The sequence below is a fragment of the Heptranchias perlo genome, chromosome 14 (assembly GCF_035084215.1).
Source record: "Heptranchias perlo isolate sHepPer1 chromosome 14, sHepPer1.hap1, whole genome shotgun sequence".
Lineage (NCBI taxonomy): Eukaryota > Metazoa > Chordata > Chondrichthyes > Hexanchiformes > Hexanchidae > Heptranchias > Heptranchias perlo.
The window spans coordinates 4,111,365-4,128,995 of NC_090338.1; the positions used below are offsets into that span (position 1 = coordinate 4,111,365).

Consider the following 17,631-nt stretch of genomic DNA (forward strand, 5'->3'; position numbering starts at 1 on the left):
GAGAACATGAGTTCCAATCCCACCATTGGCAGTTTGAGAATTTGAATTGGGTTTTTAAAAAAAAATCTGGAAATAAAATATTGACATTTGTAAAAGACTGACCATGAAGTTGTTGGATTGTCATAAAAACTCAACTGGTTCATTAATATCCCTTTAGGGAAGGAAGCCAGCTGTCCTTACCTGGTCTGGGCTTATATGGGACTCCAGTCCCCACACCATTGTGGTTAACCCAACTGCCCTCTGGTAGCCTTGGGGACGGGGCATTAAACGCTGGTCTTGTCAGCGACGGCCATATCCCAGAGAATGAAGGAGGACAAATTCTAGTCTTATTGGTACTGTACCAATATGCTGAAAAACTGCACTTCAGCCAAAATGCTCTGTGTTTCTCTGTCTTTGCCTCCTATTGATCCTATCACTCCACCAGTATTTCACCCTAGTGTTATACCAATCAAAATGAACTCTCTTCGGTAGGGTTCCAGTTCAGAATGGCAAAATCTACAATTGTACTGTGGGGCGATTTCACAGTTGAAGTAGCCACAGAAGGAAAATTAGTTACAAAAAAAAAATCAGCGGTTAACTTGCTCCCTAATATAAAAGGTGCCTGTGGGTATTTGGTTCAAGTGTTCACTTTGGAATTCATTATTGCTGTATACTGACACAATTTTATTTTTAAAAAAGCAATAGTTTATTTCTTTCTGTAGTTTTTTTTGGATTTCTATTCTCAAAGAATCAGTAGCAATTCTTTGCCTCTATAAATCTAATCTAGGTTAAGGCTCTCTGTGCCCCAATTTGTTGGAGTGATCTATCACAACCTTTTTTTTTCAAGTGGTTTTATTTGCATAATGAATAAATAGTGGCGTTAAATTTCAAAACAGTTGCTGCAGAGCTCGGCCAAAATTCTGTTGCATTTTTGTGTTATTCCATAGCCTCTGTTTGCTGAGGCTGCCTGTAACTGGACCAATGCCGTACATAATACCAGGTAAAGTGGGGGTGGGGAACTGCCTGACCCCAGTAGGTCAGATTCCTGATTTTGTTTAAATTGTTTCGAGTAATGGAAGTAAGTAAAAAGAAAGAAAACACTTGCATTTATATAGTGCCTTTCACAACCTCATGACTTCCCAAAGCACTTTACAGTCAATGAAGTACTTTTGAAGTGCAGTCACTGTTGTAATGTAGGAAACATGGCAGCCAATTTGTGCACGGCAAGGTCCCACAAACAGCAATGACCAATCTGTTTTAGATGTTGGTTGAGGGATAAATATTGGCCAGGACGCTGGGAGAACTCCCTTGCTTTTCTTTGAATAGTGGCCGTGGATCTTTTACGTCCACTTGAGAGTACAGTCGAGGCCTCGGTTTAACGTTTCACCTGAAAGACGGCACCGCCAACAGCACAGCACTCCCTAAGAACTGCACTGGGTGTGTCAGCCTGGATTTCTTTTCTGCTCAAGCCTCTATAGTGGGAATTGAACCCATGACCTTCTGACTCGGGCAAGAGTGCTACCCACTGAGCCTAAAAGTGTGTTTGGTGGGGGTGGTTGTGTCAGAACTATCCCCTGCTTGATATGCAGTAGCATGTTGAATGTCATTAAAATGTTTGGCAGTGCAAAGTGTCGCTAAAATTGGTCAAAAGTTGCCTTGTTAAAAACTCAAGCTACAGCTTGGGACATCGATGTACCTGAAACAATACTACTGCATTGACATGCACATAGGCTGCACCCCAGATATAGGCTGCACCCCAACTTTTTTGGCTTAAAATATGTATTGTCTAATAGCAAGTCAGTACGGTAATTACCTTTTATTTTGATCATTGTTTTTCAAACATCTATACAGAAAGGAAATTGTTGACTCGTAATCTCTTAATCTTTGATTTTTGAATACTGGATACAGAGGTTAAAAACATTTTTTCCCCACTTAAATAGAATGGAGGAGTGGTATTCAAAAATACTACTTTGTTTTTAATCTCAATCAAGTTTTAAAAAAAAACTATTTATTTCATTATACATAACATAGGAACAGGAGGAGGCCATTCAGCCCCTCAAGCCACCATTCAGTTAGATCATGGCTGATCTTGATCTTAACTCCATCTGCCCACCTTGGTTCCATAACCCTTCGCATCCTTGTACTGTGGTTCCCAAAAAAAACGCACTTCAACAAATCGTTTTTTTTCCAAAAATCTTGGCATCCCTCTGGGCCATTGCAAATTCATAACCTGTAGCTCATAGCCAACCTGGGACTATTACACAGAATTAATAGCACGGAAACAGGCCACCCGGCCCTGTGCTGGTATTTATGCTCCACACCTTACTTCATCTCTTTCTATGCTATAACATATAATATAGTGACAATGTATGCAGGGATAGTCTATATTTGTATATGTATACAATAGTCTATATATAGTGATGGCCTATATATCGCTGGGGTGTGGTGCTTCTGGTCACCTGTGAAACTGTAGGCCGCTATGAATCCCCATCTTCTGGCGAGGGGGTGAAAAACATTTGAGAGTTAAGAAATGAAATCTAAAACAAAAAATAACCTTTAGCTTGCCCTTTTTGATCTTTGATCTTTTGAAGTGGAGTTTCAAAACTGCCTCAGAAGGGTTCTGTGACTTCAATTGCAGAACTTATTTCAATGAAATGATTGTCCTTGTATGTTCTCAAATGCCTAGCCTGACTCTCGTGTCTTGAGTTAGCTTCTTTTGATAACATTTTGGTTTGTACTGAATCAACGTACAATGAGAAATGTATATAAAGAATGCATTGAAATGTTGCTAGTAGTGTTCCTTGTTGCGTTGCCTCTTAGTGTGTTAGGACTTGGATTTGTAGGACACCAGATCGGGCTTGTGATTCCCTCAGTCATGCCCCCCCCCCCCTACAAAATGGCTACTTCCCAACTTTGGTTGGAGCATCTGGGATATTGAAACGAGGTCCTAAGGAGTAAATTTCACTTGTTTTGTAACACGACTTTTAGTTTGAAATGCCTGTACAGATGAGACAACCATGGCACAAATGGTTGATCATTAGGACCATTTTTATTCTTTTAAAGAAACCTGACTCACTCTGATGCTTTATCTGTGGGATCTTTCTGTTTCTCTTTTTTCCCTTTTTTCTCCCCCCACCAAAGTGCCAATGCCTTGATGTTTTTTTTCCTGAGAGCCTAGATAGTGAATGGCGGCAGGCTATTCCACACATGACTGCTTTCCAACGGAAATCGCTGGATAGGGATCAGAGGCGAGAGAGATTTTAGCCCAGGGCTTCATGAAGGCTAATTGTAAGGAGCCTTTGTATTTCTTATAAGCTATGACTGTGTGTTATAATGAAGATATTGTGTTAACTTTTAAGTACTAAAGTGTCATGTGCTATTAAGAACTGTCTAATTCTCCATGCTTAAAATGACATGAAGTATATGTTAACTTTAATCCTAACTTTAATCTCTTTTTAACATGATGCTTTCTTGCATAATTTGGCTTAGAATCATAGAATCTTACAGCACAGAAGGAGGCCATTCGGCCCATTGTGCCTGTGCCGGCTCTTTGAAAGAGCTATCCAATTAGTCCCACTCCTCTGCTCTTCCCCTATAGCCCTGCAATTTTTTCCTTTTTCAAGTATTTCTCCAATTCCCTTTTGACAGTTACTATTGAATCTACTTTCACCTTTCATAACAACTCGCTGCGTTTATTTAAAAAAATATATTCTCATTTCCCTTCTGGCTCTTTTCCTAATTACTTTAAATCTGTGTCCTCTGGTTACCGACCTTTCTGCCGCTGGAAACAGTTTCTTCTTATTTACTGTATCAAAACCCCTCACAATTTTGAATATCTATATTAAATTTCCCCTAAAAGGCTGTTAAAAGTATTTTGTGCATATTCTATCGTGCAAGTTTCAAGGAGTTATTCGGTGGGATAGAGAGTACTTTATTCTTCACTCCGATGGTACCGACGCAGAGAAGGATTTAATCTGGATCAAATGATCCTATTAGTAGAGGACTTGGAAACCTATCCTATTAAAACCTGCAGTGCTCAACAGCTTGATTCTGAAATGCTGCACAATGTAACTGTGGAAGGAATCCACTTCTGGTTCCTTTCTTTAATTTACTAAAATATCGTTGCCCTAGACAATGTCCCAATTTCCTCTTTTCTCTTTGAAGGCTCTGAGCTAAGTTTGGGTACACTTTCACAGGTGACAGGAGCTGTCTATGCCTTTGTAATCCTTCTTTGTGGTTGCTTTTGTATCTTTTCGCTCTTCCCTTGGAGAACAGTGTGAGGTAGTGGGAGGATTTGCAGGCTGATCACGTCGCGGCCTGTCAGACTGTTAAACGCTCCTTCCATGGCCAGAACCATCCTTCTACCAGCCAGTAGGGTGGTTAGCTCTATACTGGGAGGGTTTTATGGGCTCACAACACATAGGGTGAGGGGAGGCTACCCACACCCACCGGACACGAGTATCCCACTGGACGTCAACCCAGAATTCAAAGTCGCCGGGACTGTCTGGAGCAGGGTACGAACCCTACACCTTCTGACTCTGAGGTGGGAATGCGGCCACTGAGCCAAAGGCTCACTCTGTTCTCTGACCTTTTTGAATGGTTCCTTCCCACTATTTTCTCAGCTGATACTTTTTTGGGAATTTTGCTCCCACTTCGATGACTGGAATAATTTGCATTTATATGAGCACCTTTTTTAACGTAGGAAAACCATCCCAAGGCACTTCAGAGAAAGAGGGATGGGCCTTGAGCCGTTGTAGGGAGTTGAGATGAGCAAATGCCTGGGTTTATAACTAGTTTTACTAGTAAATTACCCTATTCTTTTTTATATATGTATATTGATTTATTTTTTAAAGTTTGGTTACCGAAATGCAATTGCTTTAATAGAAAACTTTTGACCTGATGTTTTAAATTTTGCTTTAACCTGCATGATGTTTCCAATTTGGAATTTAAAAATAAAGGTTGTTGTGGTAGTTTGTGTCACTGGGTTTATTTTACAAATATAGGTAAGAGTCCAAAAGAGAAGTGAAAAGTTTTCCTTGAATGAAGTCAACCCCAGTACAATGCACTGCTGGCCGAATGAAGACCGATTTGGATTTAAGAATTGGATGTAATTGTGAAATGTTGTACCTTGTTGAATGTGACCATAAGAACATAAGAAATAGGAGCAGGAGTAGGCCAATCGGCCCCTCGAGCCTGCTCTGCCATTCAATAAGATCATGGCTGATCTGATCCTAACCTCAAATCTAAAGAACACAAGAAGTAGGAGCAGGACCCGGCCACTCAGACCAGCGTGTGTTATTCCTGGGGATGATTACATAGAACGTACAGCACAGAAACAGGCCATTCAGCCCAACTGGTCCATGCCCCACATGTGCCTCCCACCCCTAGCCCCCCACTTTATCTAACCCTATCATCATATCCGTCTACTCCTTTCTACCTCGTGTTTATCAAGCTTCCCCTTAAATGCAACTATGCTATTCGCCTCAACTACTCCGTGTGGTAACGAGTTCCACATTTTCACCACTCTCTGGGTAAAGAAGTTTCTCCTGAATTACCCATTAGATTTATTAGTGACTATCTTGTATTTATGGCCCCTATTTCTGGTCTCCCCCGCAAGTGGAAACATCTTCTCTACCTCAACCCTAACAAACCTTTTTATAATCTTAAAGACCTCTATCAGATCATCCCTCAGTCTTTTTTCTAGAGAAAAGAGCCCCATCCAGTTCAATCTTTCCTGATTGGTATAACCTCTCAGTTCTGGGGCCTGAGAGATTTTACATCTTGAGCCTCACCTGCATATACAGTGTATATGTGTACCTAACTCCTGCACTTGGATGATAAAGGGTTGTTTGGACAAATGCTCTTGTTTTATTTTTGTTGCACCCAACATGTACCAAACCTGAGTGGTCTGAGGATCAAAGCACTCTTCACCCCTGAGTGATCAACCAGCTCCAGCAACTGAATTCAAGCTTTCATTGCGCATAGTCAGAAGAGAGGTGAGCTCAGAGTCTTTTCACATCCCTTTTGTGCAAGAAGAAAGGATTTAAGCTTTGAGACTGTGTTGGATGCGACGTCTTTGTTCTTTTGGGAAGCGAATATTATCTCGAGTTGAAGCTGTCTATCAAGTCCTCCCCTGGGTAGATTGAAATCTTGTAATCCACTAAAAAGACTTCATAAAGTAACCAACATAAATAACCAATAATACCCATCAGTTCCTATATTTCACATTGTGTTTTTTTTCATTCAATGGGCCAGAAATTGCGCAGAGCGGCAAGGCAACGCTCACTGCAGTTCCTGCGAATTAAATTAACGAAAATACTTACTGCGGGCTCTGTGGCATCGAATTGCTTGATTTTGAACTTTAAAAAAAAAAATTGTGCGCCATCAACCCAGCCTCTGGGCAGCGTGAGATGAGGCGCACGGAACAGACTGAGAGAATAGAAGTCACGCCCACAGATTTAGGCTACATTGCTCAAGCAGATGCAATTCACTTATTTAAAGTTAGTATTCTGGATGTCATTGTAAATAAAACATTTAAATTTTTTTTTATAAAAAGCCAAAGAAATAATTGAATGAAATTCAAGACACAGAAGGGAAAAAAATTTTTATGACCAAAAACTATTAAAATAAGGCGTAATATGAGATTCCATTTTTCAAATTTGACTTTTTATTGTTTGGCAGTCATTAAGGCTAACCACGCTTTTTAAAAATTTAGTTTAGATCTGGTATTTTTAAGCTTACTTGTTTGGTGGCGCAATTTGTTACTTTCCAGCTGGGCAGATCAAGTTTGTGATTTTTCAATGATTTCTCTGATTGCAGCGTGCGATGCCCCTTTAATTCGAAGCTGTCATATAGCTGGCGAACCACTAGGAGCAAGCTCACGATTTCCGTGTTTTTATTGCGCGTGTGCAAACGCAGGAACTTGCTCCTTCAATTCACCACTAAAAACAGAGCGTTGTTGAGCTCGTCCGTTATTTCAGGAGCGATTTCTGGCCCATTATCGTGAGATAATACCAGTTAACCCACTGTACTTTGGAAAGGAAAACAATTTCTCTCCATGTTCTTTTTCCCCTCCTTGCGACATGTAAGTTTCTCAGACACCAGCCGCCATTCTCCATACATGAGCCTAGACAACAACAGCAACGTGCATTGGTGTTACACCTTTTAACGTAGTAAAACGTCCCAAGGTGCTTTACAGGCGCATTATCAATCAGCATTTGACTTTTTTCTATTCGTTCATGGGATGTGGGCATTGTTGGCAAGGCCAGCATTTATTGCCCATATCTAATTGCCCTTGAGAAGGTGATGGTGAGCCACATAAGAAAATATTAGGACAGGTGACCAAAAGCTTGGTCAAAGAGGTAGATTTTAAGGAGCATCTTAGAGGAGAGGCGGAGAGGATTAGGGTGGGAATTCCAGAGCTTAGGGCCTAGGCAGCTGAAGACACGGCTGCAAATGGTGGAGTGAAGAAAATCGAGGATGCGCAAGGGGCAAGAATTGGAGGAGCGCAGAGATCTCGGTGGGTTGTAGGGCTGGAGGAGGTTGCAGAGATAGGGAGGAGTGAGGCCATGGAGGGATTTGAAAACAAGGATAAGAATTTTAAAATCACCAATTTAAAAGGGAGCCAATGTAGGTCAGCGAGCACGGGTGATGGATGAATGGGACTTGGTGCGAGTTAGGATATGAGCAGCAGAGTTTTGGATGAGCTCAAGTTTATGGAGGCTAGAAGATGGGAGGCTGGCTAGCAGAGCATTGGAATAGTCAAGACTAGAGGTAACAAAGGCATAGATGAGGTTTCAGCAGCAGGTGAGCTGAGGCAGGGACGAAGACAGGCGATGTTACGAAGGTGGAAGTAGGCAGTCTTGGTGATGGGGAGGATATGTGGTCGGAAGCTCATCTCGGTTAAATAGGACGCCAAGGTTGCGAACGGTCTGGTACGGCCTCAGACAGTGGCCAGGGAGAGGGATGGAATCAGTGGTTAGGGAACGGAGCTTGTGGCGGGGACCAAAGACACTGGCTTTGGTCTTCGCAATATTTAGTTGGAGCAAATTTTTACTCATCCAATCGGACAAGCAGTGTGACAAACCAGGGACAGTGGAGGGGTCGAGAGAGTTGGTGAGGTAGAGTTGGGTGTCGTCAGCCTACATGTGGAATCTGACCTGTTTTCGGATTAAGTTGCCGAGGGGCAGCATGTTGATGAGAAATAGGAGGGGGCCAAGGATAGATCCTTGGCGGATTCCAGAGGCAACGGTGCGGGAGCGGGAAGAGAAGCCATTGCAGGTGATTCTCTGGCTATGACTGGATAGATAAGAATGGAACCAGGTGAGCGCAGTCCCAACCAGCTGGTCGACAGAGGAGAGGCGTAGAGGAGGATGGTGTGGCCAACCGTGTCAAAGGCTGCAGACAGGTCGCGAAGGATGAGGTGGGATAATTTACCATGGTCACAGGAACATAGGATGTCATTTGTGACTTTGATAAGGGCCATTTCAATACTGTGGCAGGGACGGAAACGTGATTTGGAGGGATTCAAACATGGAGTTGCGGGAAAGATGGGCACTGATTTGGGAAGTGACAACATGTTCAAGGACTTTGGAGAGAAAAGGGAGGTTGGAGATGGGACCGATAGTTTGCAAGGACAGGGGGATCAAGGGTAGGATTTTTGAGGGGGTGATGACTGCAGATTTGAAGGGGAGGGGGCAGTATCTGAGGAGAGCGAACAGTTAACAATATCCGCTAACATGGGGGCCAGGAAAGGAAGTTGGGTGGTCAGCAGGTTGGTGGGAATAGGGTCGAGGGAGCAGGAGATGGGTCACCTAAGAACATAAGAAATAGGAGCAGGAGTAGGCCAATCGGCCCTTCGAGCCTGCTCCGCCATTCAATAAGATCATGGCTGATCTGATCCTAACCTCAAATCTAAATTCATGTCCAATTTCCTGCCTGCTCCCCGTAACCCCGAATTCCCTTTACTTCTAGGAAACTGTCTATTTCTGTTTTAAATTTATTCAATGATGTAGCTTCCACAGCTTCCTGGGGCAGCAAATTCCACAGACCTACTACCCTCTCTGAGTGAAGAAGTTTCTCCTCATCTCAGTTTTGAAGGAGCAGCCCCTTATTCTAAGATTATGCCCCCTAGTTCTAGTTTCACCCATCCTTGGGAACATCCTTACCGCATCCACCCGATCAAGCCCCTTCACAATCTTATATGTTTCAATAAGATCGCCTTTCATTCTTCTGAACTCCAATGAGTAGAGTCCCAATCTACTCAACCTCTCCTCATATGTCCGCCCCCTCATCCCCGGGATTAACCGAGTGAACCTTTTTTGTACTGCCTCAAGAGCAAGTATGTCTTTACTTAAGTATGGAGACCAAAACTGTAAGCAGTATTCCAGGTGCGGTCTCACCAATACCTTATATAACTGCATCAATACCTCCCTGTTTTTATATTCTATCCCCCGAGCGATAAACGCCAACATTCCGTTGGCCTTCTTGATCACCTGCATACTAACTTTTTGATTTTCTTGCACTAGGACCCTCAGATCCCTTTGTACTGCAGTACTTTCCAGTTTCTCGCCATTAAGATAATAACTTGCTCTCTGATTTTTCCTGCCAAAGTGCATAACCTCACATTTTCCAATATTGTATTGCATCTGCCAAATCTCCGCCCACTCACCCAGCCTGTCTATATCCCCTTGTAGGTTTTTTATGTCCTCCTCACTCTCCACTTTCCCTCCCATCTTTGTATCATCTGCAAACTTTGATATGTTGCACTCGGTCCCCTCCTCCAAATCGTTAATATAGATTGTAAAGAGTTGGGGACCCAGCACCGACCCCTGCGGAACACCACTGGCTACTGGTTGCCAGTCCGAGAATGAACCATTTATCCCAACTCTCTGCTTCCTGTTAGACAACCAATCCTCCACCCATGCCAGAATATTACCCCCAATCCAGTGATTCTTTATCTTGAGCAATGATCTTTTATGTGGCACCTTGTCGAATGCCTTCTGGAAGTCTAAATACACTACGTCCACTGGTTTCCCTTTATCCACCTTGTACGTTATGTCCTCAAAGAACTCAAGCAAATTTGTCAGACATGGTCAAGATGAGCTCAGAGAGGGGAGATAGAAGAGAATGTAGAATTCAGGGCTAGGGCAGGGCGGGGAGCCATAGGGGAAATTTGGCTCGGTGGACATGGGGAAAGGAGGGAAGCGGCAGAGGCAGCTGAATGGATGGTCTCAATCTTGGTGACAAAGTAGTCCATAATTTTCTGTCACTTGATGGAGGCAGGAGAGAGGGGTTTAAGACGACGGTTTGTAGTGAAGAGAAGCCGGGGGTTATCTTTGCATTCCAGGATGATCCTGGAATAGTGAGCAGTTTTGGCAGAGGAGAGCAGGACCCACTAGTGCTTTACATGGTCCAACCAGATCTGACAATGAAATGCAGTGATCACTCATAGCATGATTTTATAGGGCAGTAATCTTTGTTACAATCCTTCCCCGCACCCCCCCCCCCCCCACCCACCACCTGCTGTGATCAAAAGCCTGTGTTTTAATCCTGACCACTTTTTTTAAGCTCAATATTACCCACCTAACTTGCTTACTTAATCTATCTGTACAGTCCAATGTCGTCGGCCCTGAAACTCAACCTCTCCAATGTTATCAGTGTCACTGAGGAGAAAAGACTGATTGGCGAGAAGATTTTAAACCAATTCTATCTACACCACTGTTCTGTCTTTTTGTTAGAAATAAAAGCAATGTAAAAACATATCTATATTGTTACACTTTATATTGTCTATGTAACCTGAATTCCCTCTTGCCTATTTTGGTTCTGGCACCCATTACTTGTATCTCCCTTTTTTTTTCCCCCTTCTCTTGAGCCCACCTCTCCTATGCCCTTTTCTTTCCACCACCCATTCTTGGGTACATTGCTTCTCCCCATCCCGACCTCAACCCATCACTAATTCCTCTGCCTTCCTGCTCTCCTGCCACCATCCAAGGGTCTACTCCAACTTGAATAAGCCCACAACTTCTCTCTTGCTCGCTCGCCCTCGTGCTTTCTCCACCCCCTGCCCTGACAAGTCTAAAACGTGTTGTAATATAAAACCAATATGCATTTACTAAATTTCTTTACCACATAGGTGGCACAAGTAAATGGATAATCATGTTGGCTGTATCTGACAGTATCTAGATTCACTGTACGAGCATCTAGCCCAACCATGTCTAATGATGCAGGAAAACTCCTTCACTCCACTAAGGCCCATAATCAGTGGGAAAGCTGAAGGCCCCCTTTTCCTTTGTGAGCCATCCTGCAACTTTTACTCATCACTGCTCCTCATAGCCCCAGCTGAAAGAGAATAAAGTTGTTCAGCATTAAAGTTTTACCTGCCATTGTTGTTTTTATTTTCCCCAAATGTTTGTGCACAGGGAGCTTGTAATGGCTACTACACACAACGTAACTGTCGGCTGTGCCCACTCCATTCCATATATGTAGGTTTAAATCTTTTAAAGTAGCCTACAATGATCATTGCCAGTGCTGCAATAGTCTGTATGCAGTTTTGAATCCCACCATTGCAGTTTGAGAATTTGAGTTCAGTTGAAAAAATTCTGGAAGTAAAAAGCTGCTATCAGTAAAAGTGACCACGAAGCTATTGGATTGTTGGAAAAACCCAACTGGTGCGTTCATGTCCTTTTTAGGGAAGGAAACCTGCCGTCTTAACATAGAAGCATAGAAAATAGGAGCAGGAGTAGGCCATTTGGCCCTTCCAACCTGCTCCGCCATTCAATATGATCATGGCTGGTCCTCTATCTCAATACCATATTCCCACTCTCTCCCCATACCCATTGATGCCTTTTGTGTCCAGAAATCTATCTAGCTTCTTCTTAAATATATTCAGTGACTTGGCCTCCACAGCCTTCTGTGGTAGAGAATTCCCAGGTTCACCACCCTCTGAGTGAAGATATTTCTCCTCATCTCAGTCCTAAATGTCCTACCCCGTATCCTGAGACTGTGACCCCTCGTTCTGGACATCCCAGCCAGGGAAACATCCTCCCTGCATCCAGTCTGTCTGGCCCTATCAGAATTTTATATGTTTCAATGTGATCCCCTCTCATTCTTCTGAACTCGAGTGAATACAGGCCGAGTCGATCCAATCCCTCCTCATACGACAGTCCTGCCATCCCAGGAATCAGTCTGGTGAACCTTTGCTGCACTCCCTCTGGCAAATATATCCTTTCTTAGGTAAGGAGACCAAAACTGCACACAATACTCCAGGTGTGGTCTCACCAAGGCCCCTGTATAACTGCAGTAAGACATCCTTGCCCCTGTACTCAAATCCTCTTACAATGAAGGCCAACATACCATTTGCCTTCCTAACTGCTTGCTGCACCTGCATGTTTGCTTTCAGTGACTGGTGTACAAGGACACCCAGGTCCCTTTGTACATCGACATTTCCCAATCTATCACCATTTTAATAATACTCTGCCTTTCTGTTTTTCCTTCCGAAGTGGATACGTTCACATTTATCCACATTATACTGCATCTGCCACGTAATTGTCCACTCACTCACACACTGTTTACCCAGTCTGACCTATGTGACTCCAGTTAACTGCCCTGTGAAGTGGCCCAGCAAGCCATTCAGTTGCATCAAACTTCTACAGCGGTTCAAGAAGACGGCCCACCATCACCTTCTCGGGGCAGCTGGGGATGGGCAATAAATGCTGGCCTTGCCAGCAATGTCCACATCCCGAGAATGAATAATTTTTTCAAAAACTGTAATTTGCATGTTTGTTTATTAAATCAAAACTTTTAATTCCATATGATCAGTACTGCCACCTAATTGGCACATGCAGCTGTTCGGAGTGAGTAATGCTTTGTTGATATGATTGATGGGCCATCCTGTTTGTTGAAATAGAACAATTGCTGTGGAACACAATGAAGAATTACTGAGTTTAAAAATAGTAACCAGATTGATGTGATGAAATTCAGCTCTTGTGTAAATTGGGCTGCATTCGAGAGATAATGTCTCAACAATTGGTCTTCACTTGCCTCTGATTGCATTTTTAATTGGGTGCAGCACACTACTGCAGGATAGATACAAGAGGTGTGCGCTTGCATGCGTGGTTGTGTGGGGGCGTGTTGTTTTGTGTGTGTGGAGAATTCATTTAGTGCCTTGAATTTTGACTTCTCAAGATCGCCCAGCAGGCATTCTAGGTAGCTTTCAACTAACTAAGCACTAATGTGCTATTCATTGCAGCTTGCCATCGCAACACAGGGTCTTGCATGTACTCAACAGAAAAATAACGACTGCAGGAGCTCGCAATTTACAGCATCTTTAACATAATGAACGAGGAGATGTTGAGTAGTAGAAGATAGTGGAGGTGACTTAAAAATGTAGACTTGGGAGAGTTTTTGAAGAGGCTTCTGAGGTAGGGGGAGAGGCACCAAGGCAGAGGTGTTTAGAAAGACTGTTCTAGAGAGCAGGGTCAAGACTGCTGAAGGCCTTGCTGTTGATGGAGGACAGGAGGGAGGGGCACATTGGAAGATGGGAGAGGCAAGGGCTGGGATGTCAGGCTGGAGGAGGTTACAGATGTAGGATGGGATGAGGCTGCAAAGAAGGGGGAGGATAATGAACTTACTGCACTCTGGACGGAGTCAGTGGAGTTTGGTCAGTACAAATGTAATGTGAAATCAAACACTGTATCCAACACTGTGTAACCACTTGTGATCTTGAATCTTGATGGCATGCTATGTGATCCACTGCAATAAATATGTTGTCCCTTCAAAGCAGTGCATCATCATCATTTCTGTAGTATCAAGTTTCTTTTAAATGTTTTACTGCATATAACTTGAAACTTAAATAATTTGTTAATCCATCCTCTTACTGAATGGATGCATATTTGCTCAAAGGAACTTGGTAATACAGACCATGGCAATAACAATAACTTGCATTTATATAGCGCCTTTAATGTAGTAAAACGTCCCAAGGTGCTTCACAGGAGTGTAATCAGATAAAACTTGACACCGAGCCATATGAGATATTAGGACAGATGATGAAAAGCTTAGTCAAAGAGATAGGTTTTAAGGAGTGTCTTAGAGGAGGAGAGAGAGAGAGAGGCGGAGAGGTTTAGGGAGGGAATTCCAGAGCTGAGGGCCTAGACAGCATAGCTGCCAATGGTGAACTGATGGAAATCAGGAATGCACAAGAGGACAGAATTTAAGGAACGCAGAGATTTGTTCAAAACACCTACTTGTTATCGTTACGCCTTAAGCCTTATAAAGTGTTCTTAACCTTTGCTGAGCAGCATCTTGGTACATAATACAAATGATAAGTTGGTCATGTTCCTTAGCTTAAGTATCTTAGTAATTTTTGCCCATTATATTGGGATTTTTGCACCACTAGTGACCATGGTGTAAGTGTGGTGTTGGAAATGTATAAAATATTAAAAGGATTTGATAGTTCCTCTGTATTTACCCTATTTCCTCTAGTAGGGGAATTAAGAACAAGGGGGCATAATAAAATTAGAGCTAGGCCATTCAGAAGTGAAGTGAGGAAGCACTTTTTCACACTAAGGGTAGTGGAAATCTGGAATCCCCTGCCCCAGTAAGGCTGTGGAACATTGTTGGGGGTCAATTCTCTAGTCAAAAGTAGCTGCCAAATTGCACATGGCAAGCTTCCTCAAACAGCAATGTGAGGAATGGACAGTTAATCTACCCTAATAGGGTAGACTAGATAAAATGCTTCCATTTGTGACAGAATCCAAAACTAGGGGCCATAAATATGAGAGTCACTAGTAAATCCAATAGGAAATTCAGGAGAAACTTCTTTACTCAGAGAGTGGTTAGAATGTGGAACTCCATACCTAGTGGAGTAGTTGAGGCATTTAAGGGGTGGCTAGATAAATACATGAGGGAGAAAGGAATGAATAGAGGATATGCTGATAGGGTTAGATGAAGTAGGGCAGGAGGAGGCTCGTGTGGAGCATAAACCTGTTGGGCTGAATGGCCTGTTTCTGTGATGTAAATGATCCTGTGACACCATCTGCAGAAGAACAGCAAGTTCTCCCAGCATCCTGGCCAGCATTCATACGCTCAACCAACACCAGCAAAAAATAGATTAACTGTCCATTCGTCACATTGCTGTTTGAGGAAACTTGCCATGTGCAATTTGACGGCTACTTTTGACTAGAGAATTGACCCCCAGCAATGTTCCACAGCCTTACTGGGGGGGCGGGGTGGGGGTGGAGATTCCAGATTTCCACTACCCTTAGTGTGAGAGTGTGCTTCCTCACTTCACTCCTGAATGGCCTAGCTCTAATTTTATTATGCCCCCTTGTTCTTGATTCCCCTACTAGAGGAAATAGGGTAAATACGGAGGAACTATCCAATCCTTTTAATATTTTATACATTTCCAACACCACACTTACACCATGGTCACTGAAGTGGTGCAAAAATTACTAAGATACTTAGGCTAAGGAACATGATTAACTTATCATTTTGAAGACCTCTATTAGGTCACTTCTCAGTCGTCTTTTTTTTCTAGAGAAAAGGTCCCCAGCTTATGCATTAATGTCCATCTGAACAGTTTAATATTTTGTCAAAAAGAATGAATCTTTGACCATGCAGCACTCTCTCAGTACTGCACTGGAATGTTGGCCTAGATTATATGCTAAAGTCCCAGAATGAATCCACAATCTTCTGACTCAGACTAGAGTGCTACCAACTGACTCTTGACTCAATTTGTAGCACTGTACAGCGTTATTTGTCTTACAACCTAACTATTTGGCTGGGTAGATGATGTGCCAGTAAGTGGGGATGATGTATGTCGGCCAGCTTGTATACTCTACTCAAAATAAGGTGCTGTACAAGCATATAAAACACTCTTGCCTTGGTGCAAAATAGCCAATATAGTGAAGTGTCTGTAAATCTGACAGCGATAATTCACAGATTCCACTGGAGAATAACTGAACAACTTTCTGATGATATGCAGAGCTACAACATACTTTCAAAGAGCTGATACAGACACGATGGCCCGAATGGCTTTCTGTGCTCTGATTCTATACTCTACAGCAGCCCATCTGCTGCTGAAACCCTCATCGTCTGTGCTTTTGTTACCTCTAGTCTCGACTATTCAAATGTTCCCTTGGCCGACCTCCCAGCTTCCATCCTCTGTAAACTTGAGCTCATCCAAAACTCTGCTTCCCGTATCCTAACTAGAGTTCAAATCCCTCTATGGCCTTGCCCCTCCCTATCTCTGTAACCTCCACCAGTCCTACAACCCTCCGCGATCTCTGCGCTCCACCATTTCTGGCCTCTTGTGTATCCCCAATTTAAATCACTCCACCATTGGCAGCCATGGCTTCCGCTGCCTAGCCCCTAAGATCTACAGTTCCCTCCCTAAACCCCTCTGCTTCTCTATCTCTTTCTCCTCCTTTTAAGTTGCTTCTTAAAACCGACTTCTCTGACCAAGCTTTTGGTCACCTGTCCTAATATTTCCTTAGGTGGCTCGGTGTCAAATGTTGTTTGATAATCACTCCTGTAAAGCGCCTTGGGACATTTTACCACATTAAAGATGCTATATAAATGTAAGTTGTTTACTTCAGCAAAGCCAACACAACACACAATGGGCCAAATGTGTTCCTCCTCTGCTATAAGAAAAGAAAGCAAGAACTTGCTTATTAATTTACAGGCGGACGGGGCCTTCGTTTAATGCATCACCCAAGAGCCAGTACCTCCAACAACACATCACTTCCTCAATACTGCACTGAAGATTTACATCATCGAGACTACAGTACAGAAAGAGGCCATTCAGCCTAACTGGTCCATGCTGGCATTTATGCACCACATGAGCCTCCTTCCACCGCTTTTCATCTCACCCTATCAGCATAGCCTTCTATTCCTTTCTCCTTCGTGTGTTTATCTAGCTTCCCCTAAATGCGTTCATGCTATTCGCCTCAACTACTCTTTGTGGTAGTGAGTTTCACATTATTACCACTCTCTGGGTAAAGAAGTTTTTCCTGAATTCCCGATTGGATTTATTAGTGACTATCTTCTATTTATGGCCCCTAGTTTTGGGACCCCCACAAATGGAAACATTTTCTCGACAAATACTCTATCGAACCCTTTCATAATCTAAAAAATCTCTATCGGGTCACTCCTCAGCCTTCACTTTTCTAGAGAAAAGATCCCCAGCTTGTTCAGCCTTTCCTGATGAGGATATTATTTCAGTTTTTGTATCATCCTTGTCTTTTTTTGCACTTTCTCTAATGCCTCTGTGCTGAAGTTATTATTAATCCAAGATTATGTGCTGAAATCCTGGAGCAGTACTTGAACGCATGACCTTCTGTCTTTGAGCCAAGAGTGCTACCACCCAGCCAAGCTTTACACATTCATATCATTCCAAATTGCTTGAAAGAGAGCGAGCGAGAGAAATTTTATAATTTAATACACGCCACCAGCCTGGCTGTTGCAGTTAATCAAATTGCTTGCAAACTGAACACCATGTTACATTGCTACTTGAGCAGAGCCCTAAAAATTAAATGGCAAGGCTAGATTATTGAAGTAGAGGGGTCAGTAGTACATTCTGAAGCTATCAAACTAGTATCTTGAGAGAGAGTGAGGTAAAGTCCTTTGCATGATTCAGATACATTGTACAAGTTA

The 17,631-nt window shown here is 42.9% G+C and overlaps 1 protein-coding gene across 1 annotated transcript in view; it reads left to right on the plus strand.

Annotated features, from left to right (window-relative positions):
- mgat4b (alpha-1,3-mannosyl-glycoprotein 4-beta-N-acetylglucosaminyltransferase B) overlaps positions 1–17,631 on the plus strand; it is a 301,140-nt gene that overhangs the window by 21,253 nt on the left and 262,256 nt on the right. The gene's annotated exons all lie outside the window — the stretch shown is intronic.